The sequence below is a fragment of the Capricornis sumatraensis genome, chromosome 19, assembly GCF_032405125.1.
Source record: "Capricornis sumatraensis isolate serow.1 chromosome 19, serow.2, whole genome shotgun sequence".
Classification (NCBI taxonomy): Eukaryota; Metazoa; Chordata; class Mammalia; order Artiodactyla; family Bovidae; genus Capricornis; species Capricornis sumatraensis.
The window spans coordinates 59,396,937-59,413,338 of NC_091087.1; positions in this window are offsets into that span (position 1 = coordinate 59,396,937).

The following is a 16,402-nucleotide window of genomic DNA, read 5'->3' on the forward strand; positions in this document are numbered from 1 at the left end:
AGATTTTCCCAGGAAGCCTAGAGGAGAAATATAACTTCAGTTATCCAGTGCTGAGACCTCAGAATTCCTAAAAAAGGGATATAAATGGAACTCCTGCTAGAGTCACAAAAATAATAGTTTGGGGGAATACACCTGTCTATCTCTCCATCTAGACAGATGGAAGCACTGTAATAGAACTATACATGGGTTTTCCTTTATAGATATTTGGAAAAAGTAAAATTGCCTTATTGAAGATATTTGCATGAATAGTTACATAATTAGTTGAGAGACAGTGGTTCTTATTTAGGTCTTGCATATTGTTAGCAATGAGAATGAACATTGACAGAAATGTGTCTATACTATTTTGCTTGATCTATCCCTTACTAAGTTGTGTTTATAAATTCTTTACTGCAGCCTGGCCCACATTATTTTATCTGTATTGAAAGTGAATGAATCTTATTGCAACAATAAGTAGACCTCATAGAACTATCTCAGACTTACTTTATCATTATATATGTTAGAAATTCCAGGAAAATTATGCTCAGATCTATCAAGACACTTCAGAAAGTGCCATTTTACAATAGCCTGATTTATGCAAAAATAGGTGTCTGATCTTTCAGAGTAAACTGGTAGACTTACACTGAAAAAGTAAACAAACAACACACTTTTTTATGTTTTAAATTACATTGTTCTGGAAAGGTACCAGTATATTATTAAGAAAAGTCTATTTGAAGTGACATATTTTGTGCACAGATAGTTGTGTATCAGTATCAAAAAAAGTAAGTATATGTAGCTCAGCTCCAGCCCTGGGTGACATGGAGAGGTGGGGCATTGAGTTGAAATCCTTTGAGTCATCTTTCTGTGATATCAAGAACCTTGTTTGTTCATGACATCGTGAGTCAGGGATGGTTCCATTTTTTTTTTTTTTTCTCTTCTAGCTTGCACTCGGTAATATTTGACACGTAAAGCTGCAGTCAAGAACATTGGACTCGCCAGAATATGCCATATTTAAACATTTCATGTGAACTCAAATGAAAACTTGGTACCAAATTAACAATAATTGCTGACAGCAGCGCCATATTTTAATTCTCAGACCAACACTGTTCTTTGTACTTTCAGGTACACATATATTTCACAGTTTTACATAATTACTTTTATTTTGCTCATAGCTCCTCAGAATAAACACTTAAATTACCATAGTAAGTGTTCTGCATGGATCACTTAGATATGATTTCAAATTTTAAGACTTTGTTTTCATACAGAAATGTTACATACGATATTTTTATGACCTCACTATCCATTGTTAACTTTTATTCTATTTAGCTGGTACTTGTATTGACTTTGGCAGGCTGGCTGGCTTGTTTATCTGTAATCTATCTTGCTTCTCCTTAGTTGTTTTTCATGATTCTGTTTATCTAAACCCCACAGATTTTTAAAATCTGTCCACCCCTAAGCCCACTGAACTCATTTGGTTAAAGGTCTTTTTATCAGGGTATGTTTGACTCCATGAACATTTCCAAAAACTGCATATTCCCATATCACATATTTATATTCCCCCATTAAACAGTTAAAAAGCATCATGCACATAATGAACCTATACATAAAAATCATGATAAAACATTCAGAGATTGAAGGTTTCTAAATATACTCAACAGTGGACAATTACTTCAATGACTATAGGAACATTAACCACAAATGCTATATCTAAAAATATGAAAATAAAGAAGATAAAAATATAGAACAGTCAATAGTTTGAATGAGTGTGACTGTGAAACTTACCAGCTAAAGAACACAGGTGAATTTACCCAGGTGGTACAATTTTTTCCCCCTTGACTTTCTGACTTGTCACCAATACCAGTAAGGGATGATTTATCCATAACATACATTGTTTCTCAAAACTGGTAGTTGGCTATTACAAATATAATAGTCTCTACAGATTACCATGTAGAGATCCAAGGCCTATATTTTTTCATGCATTTTCCATTTCATTAGTAGATTGTAATTGATGAAAATGTCATTTGTCAAATTAAATCCTGACAGTCCCTCCCCTCCTTCTATTAATACATGTTCAAGGAACTATTATATTCCATAAGGCTACTTTTATTGATTTGAACATTTATTCCAGCCGGTAATTCTGTTCGCTTATGAGCATGCTTAGATCTCTGGGAAATAATTTTGTGACACATAGTTAATGCCATTTCCCTTATATTTTACTTTGTTAGAGGAAATATCTTTCTTATCATATTCAAATAAACATTTACTCAAAGTAATATTCATTTCAGTGGCCTCATCTCTGCCTGAAACTTCATGAAGGGGTCTAAGAATTGTATTTTTTTTTCAAACAATGTCTATGTGTATATACTCTTATTATATGATTAATGCTTTTTCGGCTTTTACTAAACTTTCATCTGCCATTCAGAGATTTTGGAACCACTTGGTAGGTTCCTTTATAATTTTCATTATTAAACACATGAAAAGATGCTCAACATCACTCATTATCAGAGAAATGCAAATCAAGACCACAATGAGGTACCATTTCATGCCAGTCAGAATGGCTGTGATTCAAAAATCTACAAGCAATAAATGCTGGAGAGGGTGTGGAGAAAAGGGAACCCTCTTACACTGTTGGTGGGATTGCAAACTAGTACAGCCACTATGGAGAACAGTGTGGAGATTCCTTAAAAAACTGGAAATAGAACTGCCTTATGACCCACCAATCCCACTGCTGGGCATACACACAGAGGAAACCAGAATTGAAAGAGACACATGTACCCCAATGTTCATTGCAGCACTGTTTATAATAGCCAGGACATGGAAGCAACCTAGATGTCCATCAGCAGATGAATGGATAAGAAAGCTGTGGTACATATACACAATGGAGTATTACTCAGCCATTAAGAATACATTTGAATCAGTTCTAATGAGGTGGATGAAACTGGAGCCGATTATACAGAGTGAAGTAAGCCAGAAAGAAAAACACCAATACAGTATACTAACACATATATAAGGAATTTAGAAAGATGGTAATGATAACCCTGTATGCAAGACAGCAAAAGAGACACAGATGTATAGAACAATCTTTTGGACTCTGTGGGAGAGGGCGAGGGTCAGATGATTTGGGAGAATGGCATTGAAACATGTATAATATCATATAAGAAACGAATCACCAGTCTAGGTTCGATGCAGGGTGCAGGATGCTTGGGGCTGGTGCACTGGGATGACTTGGAGGGATGCTATTGGCGGGGAGGTGGGAAGGGGATTCACGATTGGGAACACATGTACACCTGTGGCGGATTCATGTTGATATGTGGCAAACCCAATACAATATTGTAAAGTAAAAAAAATAAATGAATAAATAAAATTAAAAAATAAAATAAAAGCATATTCTCTATTCAAGTCATCAATGTTGAATAATTTTAGATACATTAAGGACAGTCCACCTTCAATGCATATGAAACCATGATCTGGCTAAGAACCAGTATTTTCTTAGCAATCTTTCCTACTTTTATATCCCAATTGGTAATTTTTTGTTATTATTATTTTTCTTTATCTCTTGGACTCTTTGCCAGAGAGAAACACCATTTTTATCCATTCACAAGAGGCTCTGTTTAGTGATAACAGGATAAAGAATAACTGAACTATGTTGAGATGTCAATTCTGGACCCCAGAATAGATTTATATACAAGAAGAGTACTGATGCTCACTTCCTAACCATGCTTTCTTGCTATAGGAACTACTGGCTTTGCAACTAAACATAATGTCACAAATTATTTCATGCATGTCTGCTTTCTTTCTTGAACAGTTAAATTAAAAATAATCTACTTATAGCATTTACCTAGTATTTAATTTCTGAGTCTATATTTGAAAACACATGCACACATAAACACAGAAAAGAACCACTTAAGACACAATTTACTTATTCCAAATTTATTACAATGTGAATTTCTTAATATCATTCTACATATAGAGACTACTACTGAAAATCATAAGTTTTATTAGAAGTCTCACTAATAGCTCACTCATTCATGCTTCAGATTTTATGTATTCATTTTCCTTAACCATTATGATACATTAGTCACTGGTTTCTGTTGATATTTACTTTGAAATAATTCTAAAATCATCTCTGCATTCAATCTCTATAACCTTGTTTGTTATTAAGTTTACACAGTTTTGTTTTTGGAAAAACTATGTTTGTATGATTTATATCAAAATTAAATTTTCAAAGAGATTTTTAGAATATACTTTGCAATGCTGCTGCTGCTGCTGTCGCTTCAGTCGTGTCCAACTCTGTGCGAACCCGTAGATGACAGCCCACCAGGCTCCTCTGTCCCCGGGATGCCCCAGGCAAGAATACTGGAGTGGGTTGCCATTTCCTTCTCCAATGTATGCATGCATGGTAAGTTGCTTCAGTCGTGTCTGACTCTGTGCGACCCCACAGATGGCAGCCCACCAGGCTCCTCTATCCACAGGATTCTCCAGGCAAGAATGCTGGAGTGAGTTGCTGCTTCCTTCTCCTTACTTTGCAATATATTAAGCAATATTTTGGGCTTCCCAGATGGCTCAGAGGTAAAGAATCCAACTGCCAATTCAGGTGACATGGGCTCCTGCAGAAGGAAATGGCAACCCATTTTGCCATTACTGCCTAGGAAATCCCATGGACAGAGGAGCCTGGCAGGCTACAGTTCATGGGGTTGCAAGAGTCAGACACGACTTAGTGACTAAACAACAACAAGCAAGATTTAAGTATTTTCTCTGCATATAATAGACTTCCCTGCTAGCTCATACAGTAAAGCGTCTGCCTACAATGCGGGAGACCCAGGTTCGATCCCTGGGTTGGGAAGACCCCTGGAGAAGGAAATGACAACCCACTCCAGTACTCTTGCTTGGAAAATCCCATGGATGGAGAATCCTGATAGGCTACAGTCCACGGGGTCTCAAAGAGTCGGACACGGCTGAACGACTTCACTTCACTTCTGCACATAATATTAATGAAACTCCTTTGCTATATACATCAATAATAAATGATATTTTAAGGTATTTGTATTGGTGTTTCCTGGAGAAAGCAATGGCACCCCACTCCAGTACTCTTGCCTGGAAAATCCCATGGATGGAGGAGCCTGGTAGGCTGCAGTCCAAGGGGTCTCTAAGAGTCGGGCACGACTGAGCGACTTCACTTTCGCTTTTCACTTTCACGCATTGGAGAAGGAAACGGCAACCCACTCCAGTGTTCTTGCCTGGAGAATCCCAGAGACAGTGGGCCCCCAGACAGTGGGGCCACACAGGGTCGGACACTACTGAAGCGACTTAGCAGCAGCAGCAGCACTGGTGTTTCCTAATATAAAAAGAAGAGGGTGATCTGAACTAATATTGCATTATAAAAGGGCTGGAATACAAGTTTGTTAAAAAATTCAGACGCAGTTTTTTTTTAGGGCTCCCTGCTGGTGGTAGAATGATCTCCTTGTAATTGGGCAAATGTCAATGAGGTAGGAAAGTGAAGCAAACTTTCCACCTACACAACAGCTATGATTTCACATGCATATCAAACTTTAGCACTGAATTGATTCTCAAGGGCTACTGCAGAACCACCTGTGTTGTATTTCTCAGTAATCTAAACAGGCCTAATTGGCCAAAGAACTTGTCCTACGGAGAAAAAATGGGTGAATTGAAACAAATCAACCTAACAGCCTTTTTTGCTTTCCCCACCCCCCCAACAAGGAAACTACACACTCCTTAGAATGCAAGAAATTCAATAAATCAAGTTCAATGTAAAAGAAAATATTGGACTCCCTAATGAGATAACTTCCCAGGATGTTCTAGTACTGGTTAAATTAAAAATATAAAAATAAAAAGAGAGAGAGAGAGTGTCCCCTGAAGGCCCAAAATCTTTTTGTTGTTGCTGTACAACAGTCTACTAAGGCAAGCAAAGTTTCCATCAAAAAGTCTCAAGACTTTTTATTACTTCTTCCTGTAAAATAGTTCAACATAGCATATTAATAGTCTAGACCTTTTCCACAAAATGCTATTGAAAGTTTTCAATATTTTCATTAAGGTACCTAGCTTTATCCCATTCCATTCATCATGACCTTCTCTTTTCTCCAATATTACTCCTCTGTTCAAATCTTTGGAAAATTAATATTTCCCTTTAGAAGATTAATCTCTGATATGTGAAAATACTAATAGCATATTAAGAATTAGAGTAATAATACAGTATAATAACTTCTTTGGTAAGGAAAAGTGAGAGCTAAAGGTTTAAAATATTTAAGTAAATATATTAAATTATTTATATATCTATGACTAAAATAAATTAATGCAAAATAAGACCAAAATTAACAACATTTGCTACATATTTTATAATTATAATTAATTTACCATTAGTCACCTTGTGATGACTGTAGGGTAAAGATGCTTTGGTTCTCTAAAATGTGGGAATGACAAATCATGTCTGTATTCTGAAAGAACTGTACCTTTCCTTTAAAAACAACATGAAATATGATTTATTATTATTATTTTTGATATATATTTATATCTAATCATTCAAGACTTCTTTGACGTCTGTATTCATACTTTGCTCTTACGTCTTTTGAGAGTATAATCCTTCAGGCAAGCATTATATTAGTTACTCCCATTATAAGACTGGGCAATCCACTCCTAGGTTTTTAGCCAAAGGAAATGATAAAAACATATGTCCACATAAAGATCTGTACATAAATATTAGCAGCTATATTTGTAGTAGGCCAACACTGCAATCAACTGAGATCGTTATCAAATGATGAAAGTTACACCAAAAACCGGATCTATAGACATCCGTGGGTAGCATGTTAAGCTTTATGACCTTATTTTCTTCAAAGCACTCATGTCACTCTCTAAGATTAACTTATTTTGTAATTTTCTGAGTTCACTGGGAGAATATTAGTTCCTAAGAATTTGTAACTGGTTGCAATTTTTTAACTTATTTTTTAATTGAAGGATAATTGCTTTCCAGAATTTTGTTGTTTTCTGTCAAAAATCAATAAGAATCAGCTATAGGTACACCTCTCTCCAAAACCTCACTCCCATCCTCCTAGCTTGTTAAAGAGCCCCTGTTTGAGTTCGCTGAGTCATACAGCAAATTCCCATTGGCTATCTACTTTACATACGGTAATGTGCCATTACATATGGTAATGTAAGTTTCCATGTTGCTCTCTCCATACCTCACCCTCCTCCCCTCCCGCCATGTCCCTAGGTCTGTTCTCCATGTCTTGTTGCATTTTTATTTTTATATGCCTAGAAAAGTACTTGGCACCTAGTAGTTTTGCAAAACTTATTTTTGAGTGCATGTACAAATGCTTCATAGCTATAATTATGTTTGATGATTATTTTGTTGTTTTTCTTGTAAAGGAAGAGAATTGTGTTGTAAGCAGCTATGTTTCCTGGAAAGAATCTTTTTTTGATAAGTAAAACCATATTTTGAAGGGAAGTAAATTTATCTCAAGATAGAGTCAGTGCTCTAACAAAGTTTCATGATAAGATTTATTAAAAATAGGCTCTTGTAGGCATTACCTTCATTAGTATTCTTGTTTTCCACCCATTATTATATTAGTAACTTCAAAAAGCTAAGGTTTTTAAGAAAACAGTGTTCTGTTCAAGGCTGAATATATAATGAATAAAGTATAATATAACTAATTATATGGCAAGAAATCTGTTTTTTGACAAGAATTAGTTATAGCTTAAATACCAGTTTTGGAATACTATATGTATTAAAAGTACAACATTTGGAAATATAATCATATTTACCACTTGTTATCATATTTACAGATGGGAACTATGGAAATGAGTTATACGTTTTTTGGCTAATTTCTACATACAATTGGGTAATTACAATTGCTTTTATTTTAAAATGTCAATAGATAAGATTTTGAGCTCAGTGAAATGAATGAAGTCACTCAGTCGTGTCCGACTCTTTGCGACCCCATGGACTGTAGCCTATCAGGCTCCTCTGTCCATGGGATTTTCCAGGCAAGAGTGCTGGAGTGGGTTGTCATTTCCTTCTCCAGGGGATCTTCTCGACCCAGGAATCGAACCTGTGTCTCCCGCATTGCGGGCAGACGCTTTACTGTCTGAGCCACCAGGGAAACCCTTATTTAAGTAGCATGCTGAAAGTGAAAGTTGTTCAGCTGTGTCCTACTCTTTGTAATCCCATGGATTATAGCCCACCAGGCTCCTCTGTCTCTGGAATTCTCCAGGCAAGAGTGCTGGAGTGGGTTGCCATTCCCTTCTCTAGCAGACCTTCCGGACTCAAGGATCAAGCCCAGATCTCCCACATAGCAGGCAGATTCTTTACCATCTGAACCACCAGGGAAGCCCAAATGGCATGCTAGATATAAGGTAATTAACAGGTCAACTTCATAATTTTCTTGACATAATGCCTCATTATGTAAACCCACAGCGGTATATGGAATTTTATTTTTCAACTGCATTTTAATCTTCTATCAACAATACTTGGAAACATGTGAACTTTATGGCAGATGCTAATACGTGTTTTAAAATTTCTTTAAGCAAGAAATATACCTAAAGGCAAGCTACAGTCCTTGGGGTCACAAAAGAGTTGGACAAAACTTAGAGACTAAACAACGGCAGCCTTTATGCTAACATTGTTTTTCCTTTTGTCTTCATACTTCTTCATGGATGATTCAGAAAGGGATGCAATTTTTATATCTGTTGCTGCCTTAGGCAAATACTTTCTATTTTACATGAATTTAAAGAATATACTTTTGTAATTCTCTCATATTTTCTGTAAAGTACAGAAGGTCTTCACAAGATAAAAATAACAGGATTGAATTATGATACTGGTTTATTTTATCTTGCCAACTCTTAATTTCTATACATTCCTCATTTAGAATTAGAATTAGAATCATTGTTATGATTTGTTTATAGTTAAATCCAACAGATTCTTGGAAAACTATCCCATTTCTAATATACCACTTTTCTATTTCCTACTGGAGTGAGTGATCTCGTTTTAAAAAGAAAACAATGCTGTGGTCAGTGAGGCAGCATCTGCTTCTTATCCTTACAATATTTTACTAATATTGTTTAAGAAATTGTCACCATTATAAAAGTCTAGCTTTAAAATCTACTTGTTATTTATAATTCCCTCTATCAAAAGCAGTTGCTCTTTCCTATAATTCTACTCTAGGTCCATATATTATTTTCACAATTCCGTATGAACTGAATTCTTTAATATATGCTTAAATTTAAGCTTCTCAAAATATATTTTAGGAATCTATGTTTATCTTTGTTCCTCAAAAGTGATTTAGAAGCAACTCAGAGACATTTGTAAAACATTGATTCTGAGGCACTTTCCCAGATCAATAGCAAGGGCTGATTCTTGTTGATGTTTGGCAGAAACCAATACAATTCTGTAAAGCAATTATTTTTCAATTAAAAAATAAATTTAAAATTTAGAAAACAAAAAAAGCAATAAAAAATCTGGTAGTGTGTTTAGGCATTATTAGTTTTTAAACTCCTCAGGTAGTTTTGATGTGATCCCAGTCCTGAGAATCATTGACACTGTACCATATTAACCAACATTAACATGCATTGGGAAAACATAGATGCTTTGATAAAAATGAAGATTTTGGTTTAGCAGATCTAGGGATGGGATGCTAGATTTTGCATTTTTGTTATCAGTTCTTGGGTGATGCTGCTATTGCTGGTCCATGAACCTTACTGGTCTGTAGCAAGGAAACAGATGATTGCTGAGAAGGAGGGTAGCTCCTAATCTTTATGTAATCAGAGGAAGTAAAGGAAGGAAAAAAAATAACAAAAAACAAGCAAAGGAAGCAGAAGCGGGCAGAGACAGGAACAATCTTTAATGAAAATTCATCAGTGTTAATATTTGTATGTACCAATTTTATTTAATGCGTACCTAATATACATGGAAATTAATTATGTCCTGATTAGCCTTCACTATATTTTAAAATGTGTACAATAAAGCTATTGAAAAATAGGTTGTGTTTTCAAGGACTTCTGCTCATATCCATTACATACATTGATTTCCTTGTAGAAGAGTGTAAAAAAAATAAAGAGCAAAGAAGCCTTTGTTTACCTTTACACTGAATTACCCGGTTGCTCATACTCCCTGCTTTCTCCGCCCAGCTTTTTCTGGTGTCAGAGCAGAGCCTTCTTCAGCAGGGCAGCTGGTGGGTACTGATTGTATAGCTCCCAAAAGAATGAGCAGGTGAGGCGGCTGAATAGTGAATGGTTAGCTGGCAAAAGGAACAGGCAGCTCTTGGCTGAGATTCAGAAATTATTTGAATGTAGGCACTTCTTCTGTCAACATGCTTTGGTGGAAATAGTTGCCACCTGTCCCTATTCCCAGGGGCTAATTTTCCTGCTGCCTAGTCAGCTTATAGTTCAAGAGGCTATTAATGTTTGCAATCCTAAGAATCTGGAGGCATGCCCTAGCTGCCCAGATGGTGGCTTTGGGACATCAGGTACAGTACATTTAGACAGGCAGAGTCCCATGCTTAGCATTCAGGACTCGGATATTGTTTGGTGACAGCTGCCCAGATATAATGGGAATCAGTACATCCCATAAACACTTAAAAAAGTTTGTACATAGAAATGTCAAGTCACATTTAGTTTTAAACAGAATAGCACATTACTCTTCAGTAAAAATAACAACGATTTCCTATGATAAAAAGTGGAATAGATAAAGTATGTGAAGAGAAAATGTCAGAATTATAATAGGCTATACAATTTATTTTTTTATTTTATATTATTGTTTCATATACCTATCCCTATACTTATATAGCTACATAGATGTATGGATATAATTTGATTATAAAGCTATATTTGTGAATTTAAATTTATATTAATTTTATTGATATTATCCCATTCTCCAGAGGATCTTCTTGACCCAGGAATCAAATCTGGGTCTCCTGCATTGCAGGCAGATTCTTTCCTGTCTGAGTCATCAGGTAACCCCATATTAATAGTAGATAATATATACTGTACTATATTATAGTGAAACAGAGACTTTATTTTTTTGGACTTCAAAATCACTGCAGATGATGACTGCAGTGATGAAATTAAAGGACACTTGCTCCTTGGAAGAAGAGCTATGAAAAACCTAGACAGCCTATTAAAAAGCAGATATGTTACTTTGCCAACAAAGGTCCATCAAGTCAAAGCTATATTTTTTCACTAGTCATGTATGGATGGGAGAGTTGGACTATAAAAAAAGCTGAGCACCCAAGAATTGATGCTTTTGATTTGTGGTTTTGGAGAAGACTCTGGAGAGTCCCTTGGACTGCAAGGAGATCCAATCAGTCCATCCTAAAGGAGACCAGTCCTGAATATTCATTGGAAGGACTGATTATGCAGCTGAAGCCCCAATGCTTTGACCACCTGATGTGAAGAACTGACTCATTGGAAAAGATCCTGGTGCTGGGAAAGACTGAAGGCAGCTGGGGAAGGGAATGACAGAGGATGAGATGGTTGGATGGCATCACCGACCTGATGGACATGAGTTTGAATAACCTCCGGGAGTTGGTGATGGACAAGGAAGCCTGGTGTGCTGCAGTCCATGGGGTCACAAAGAGTTGGACATGACTGAGTGACTGAACTGAACTGGTATCATTATTTTATAATAGCTACATTGTCTATTATGCTTTTATCAATATTCATTTATAGAACTTATGAATAAATAATTCACCTCTTTCACCTATATATAAGACAGAATTCTTAGCAACTACTGAAGAGGAAGTATTTAGAATATTGTAAAGAAAATCATTAACATATTTAAGTATTAAAGGTCTCAAGAAAGAGACTTTGTCCTACAAAAATTCTAGTCATTATTCCCAAGAACACTACCTCACCCTCTGGTGCCAGTGTATTCTTCCTGATCTGACCAAGTACTTTTAAAGTTAAAACGAGACAAAATAACCGTATCTGGTAGGACTCACAGCGATGTAAGCTTTTCTATCATAAGAGTCCCCTGCCTTTTGGCACTCATTTCATTCATGTGTACAAAAAAGGTCCTGCCATTACCTGTTCTGATTTTGACATAATGTAGAGAAAACAACTTCTGAGGCTCTGGAGACTTTGCCAGAAACTAATGGCAACAACAATGTGCTTAACAGTTGGAAAACACAAAACTATTAGTGTTGCCCCCAAATATCCATTCCAGTAATCCATTCCAGATATTTTTATGTGGGAACAGTCAAATAAGAACACAATTATGTGATTCAACATATTTTTTTTTTATCCTTGACTTAAGGCAGAAATTTGGGATAATGAATGGAAATTTAAAAGGAGAGGGATAAGAAAAGAGAAGGAGAAAAGAAACAAAGAGATATAACAAAATGTAAATAAAAAGTGAATATAGAGGGAAAATGATGAGAAAGGAGACTTTTTTATTATTATTTTTTATTATTTCCATAATGCTACAGGAGGTTAAGAAGTATTCTATAACTTAAGCTATACTTAAATTTATACTTTTAGAAACTTACAGATGTTCTGGCTTGACAAGTTTTCTTATCAGTGATTAGACTACAAGAAAATTCATAGAAAATCCAGTTTAGATCAGATAATGTGAGAAGGTATGAATATTTGCAAGCCTGGTGCTTAGTGTAGAGGAAAATCTTGGCATAGCCCAATAATAAAAACCCTGAGTGACATGCATAAATTCACTATCAGCCTCAACACTGAACTTTACTTTCCAAAAGAGAACTGGTTAGAAACATAACAAGGTATATATTTGACATGGACAGAGGAATATTTTAACAAATATTTATACCATGATTTGCTGGTTTGGTTGTTCTAAAACATATTATCATTATATAGACAACATGGAATATAGTTAGTATAAAAGTAATCTTCAGTTAAGAACAGCACTGTATACTTTGTATCATATTAGAGATTTTAAAGCACTTGACATCTTAATTATCTTCTGTATTTAAGTCTCCACTGTATCTTTTCATTGAAAAGTCATTATAGCAGATTGAATAAGGAATAGAAAATCATCCAAATTCTTATAGCAATTAAACTGTAAAACAACATAAAATTGTTGTAAGAGGCAATACTGCTAAAAGTATTTTGATATGGCTAATTTACATGTTATATACTCAGTGATATCATTTATTTTTTAAACTTTTTATTTTGTATTGAGGGATAGGCAATTAGCATGTTGTGATATTTTCAGGTGAACAAGCAAAGGGACTCAGCCACATGTGTACATGTATTATTCACCAATTTTAAATTTACATGTTCTTCAGGTGAATGGAGGTTAATCTTTTCTAGAATCAAAACTTTCTAATTTTCAGTTCCAGTTGTCACTCAGTCGTGCACGACTCTTTGCAACCCCATGGACTGCAGCACAGCAGGCTTCTCTGACCTTCACCAATTCCTGGAGCTTGTTCACATTCATGTCCATCTTGTCAGTGATGTCATCCAACTATCTCATCCTCTGTTATCCCCTTCTTCTCCTGCTTTCAATCTTTCTGAGCATCAGGGTCTTTTCCAATGAGTGGGCTCTTCCCATCAGGTATCCAAAGTATTGGAGATTCAGCATCAGTCCTTCCAATGATTATTCAGGACTGATTTCCTTTAGGATACTGGTTTGATCTCCTTCCAGTCCAAGGGACTGTCAGGAACCTTTTCCAACACCTTAGTTCAAAAGCATCAATACTTCAGTGCTCAGCCTTCCTTATGGTCCAACTCTCACATCCATACATGATGACTGGAAAAAACATAGCTTAGACTAGACAGACCTTTGATGGTAAAGTAGTGTCTCTGCTTTTTAATATGCTGTTTAGGTTGGTCATACCTTTTCTGCCAAGGAGAAAGTGACTTTCAATTTCAAGGCTGCAGTCACCATCCACAGTGATTTTGGAGCCCAAAGAAATAAAGTCTCACTGTTTCCTTTATTCCCCCATCTATTTGCCATGAAGGGATGGGACTGGATGCCATGATCTTAGTTTTCTGAATGTTCAGTTTTAAGCCAAATTTTCACTCTCCTCTTTCACTTTCATCATGAGGATCTTTAGTTCTTCTTTGCTTTCTGCCATAAAGGAGATGTCATTTGCCTATCTGAGGTTATTGATATTTCTCTTGGCAATCTTGATTCCAGCTTGTGCTTTATCCAGCCAAGCATTTCAAGTCATGTATTCTGCATAGAGTTAAATAAGTAGGGTGACAATATACAGCCTTGATGTACTCCTTTCCGATTTGGAAATAGTCTGTTGCTCCATGTCCAGTTCTAACTGCTGCTACTTGACTTGCATACAGATTTCTCAGGAGGCAGGTAAGGTTGTCTGGTAGTCCCATCTTTTATGTATTTTCCACAGTGTGTTGTGATCCACATAGTCAAAGGCTTCGACATAGTCAATAAAGCAGAAGTAGATGTTTTTCTGGAATGCTCTTGCTTCTCTGATCATCCAATAGATGTTGGCAATTTGATCTCTCATTCCTCTGTCTTTTCTAAATCCAGTTTGAACATCTGGAAGTTCACGGTTCACATACTGTTGAAGTCTGGCATGGAGAATTTTGAGCATTACTTTGCTAGTATGTGAGATGAGTGCAACTGTGCAGTAGCTTGAACATTCTTTGGCATTGTGTTTCTTTGGGATTGGAATGAAAACTGACCTTTTCCAGTCCCGTGCCCACTGCTGAGTTTTCCAAATTTGCTGGCATATAGAGTGCAGCACTTTCATAGCAACACCTTTAGGATTTGAAATAGCTCAGCTGGAATTCCATCACCTCCACTAGCTTTGCTTGTAGTGGTGCTTCCTAAAGCCCACTTGATTTCACATTCTAGGATGTCTCACTCTAGGTGACTGATCACACCATCGTGGTTATACATTGTTTTAAAATCAGCCAGCACGAAAAGCTGGGGAGAGTTAAATTTTATGAAATTTTGAAAATTTTATGAAAACTTGAAAACAATGTGCTCCTGAAAATCCCATTCTATTTGGAAAGACAAATTTTTAGAGTTAGAAAAGCAATGGAAATGGTGGTGGTTTAGTGTTCAGAGAAGATCAGAAAGAAAAGGAAGAAGAAGATGCTTAAACCAAAATGTGTTAAAAATAGTCAGTTGAAAAATTATTAATACTACTTGACAGAGACATTAAACAACAGCTATATTTACCTAACTCTCCACAGATCCCGCCAAAATGATCATTTCATCATGATCAAGTAAATTATATGACTATCAAGAAGTTGTCTGTTTCTCCAGGCTTTTCATTATTTTGAATCTAGCTTTTTAACTTGCCTTGCATTGTTTAAAATCTCTGCTTATAATATCTTTAAGGTCTTTATCTCAGCTTGAATATAGTTATATATAAATCTGAATCTTATTTCATAACACTTCTGTTTTCTGGAATATTTATCTCTTCTTTGTTATGATATATTCTTTTTCTACAATTTCTAGATAGCATTCAATTCTAAAAGCAAGATGTATTATGTCATTGTATAAGGAAACCTCACTCACAATGGTCAGCAAGACTATTCTTTTCTAAAAAAAACTTTGTTGGCGTATAGTTGACTTAAAATGTTGTTAGTTTCAGATGCACGGCAAAGTGAATCAGTTTTATATATATATATGTGTGTGTGTGTGTATGTATATAGACACACACATACACATACACGCACATATATATATATTATTTTTAGATTATTTTCCCATATAGAATATTGAGTAGAGTTCTGTATGTTATACAGTAGGTCCTTATTAGTTATCTATTTTATATATACTAGTGCATACATGTTAAAATAATTTTCCTAATTTGTTAACTTCCCTCCATGTTTACACATTGGTAACTATAAATTTGATTTAGAGATCTGTGAACCAGTTTCTGATTTGGAAATAAGTCCGTTTGCATCACATTTCACAAGTAAGTGATGTCATATAATGTTTGTCTTTCTCTGTTCGACTTATTTCACTCATTATGATAGTTTCTAAGTCCATCCACATTGCAGAAAATGGCATTATTTCATTTTTTTTAAGCTGAGTAAAATTCCATTGTATATATGTACCATGTCTTCTTTATCCATTTCTCTGTCGATGAATATTTAAGTTGCTTCCATGTCTTTGTTATTGTAAATAGTGCTGCACTGAACAGTGGGGTGCACATTTAAAAATTTTTTTTTCAAGATATAAACCTAGGAGTGGGGTTGCAGACCATACACTAGTTCTGTTTTTAGATTTTTAAGGAATCTCCGTACTGGTCTCCACAATAGTTGTATCAAGTTACATTCCCACCAACAATGTAGCAGGGTTCCCTTTCTCCACACCCTCTCCAGCCTTTATTGTTTGTAAATTGTTTGATGATGGCCATTCTGACTGGTGTGAAGTGAGACCTGACTGTAGTTTTGATTTGCATTTCTTTAATAACTAGAAATAGTGCATCATTTCACTTGCTTTTGGGCCATCTGTATGTCTCCT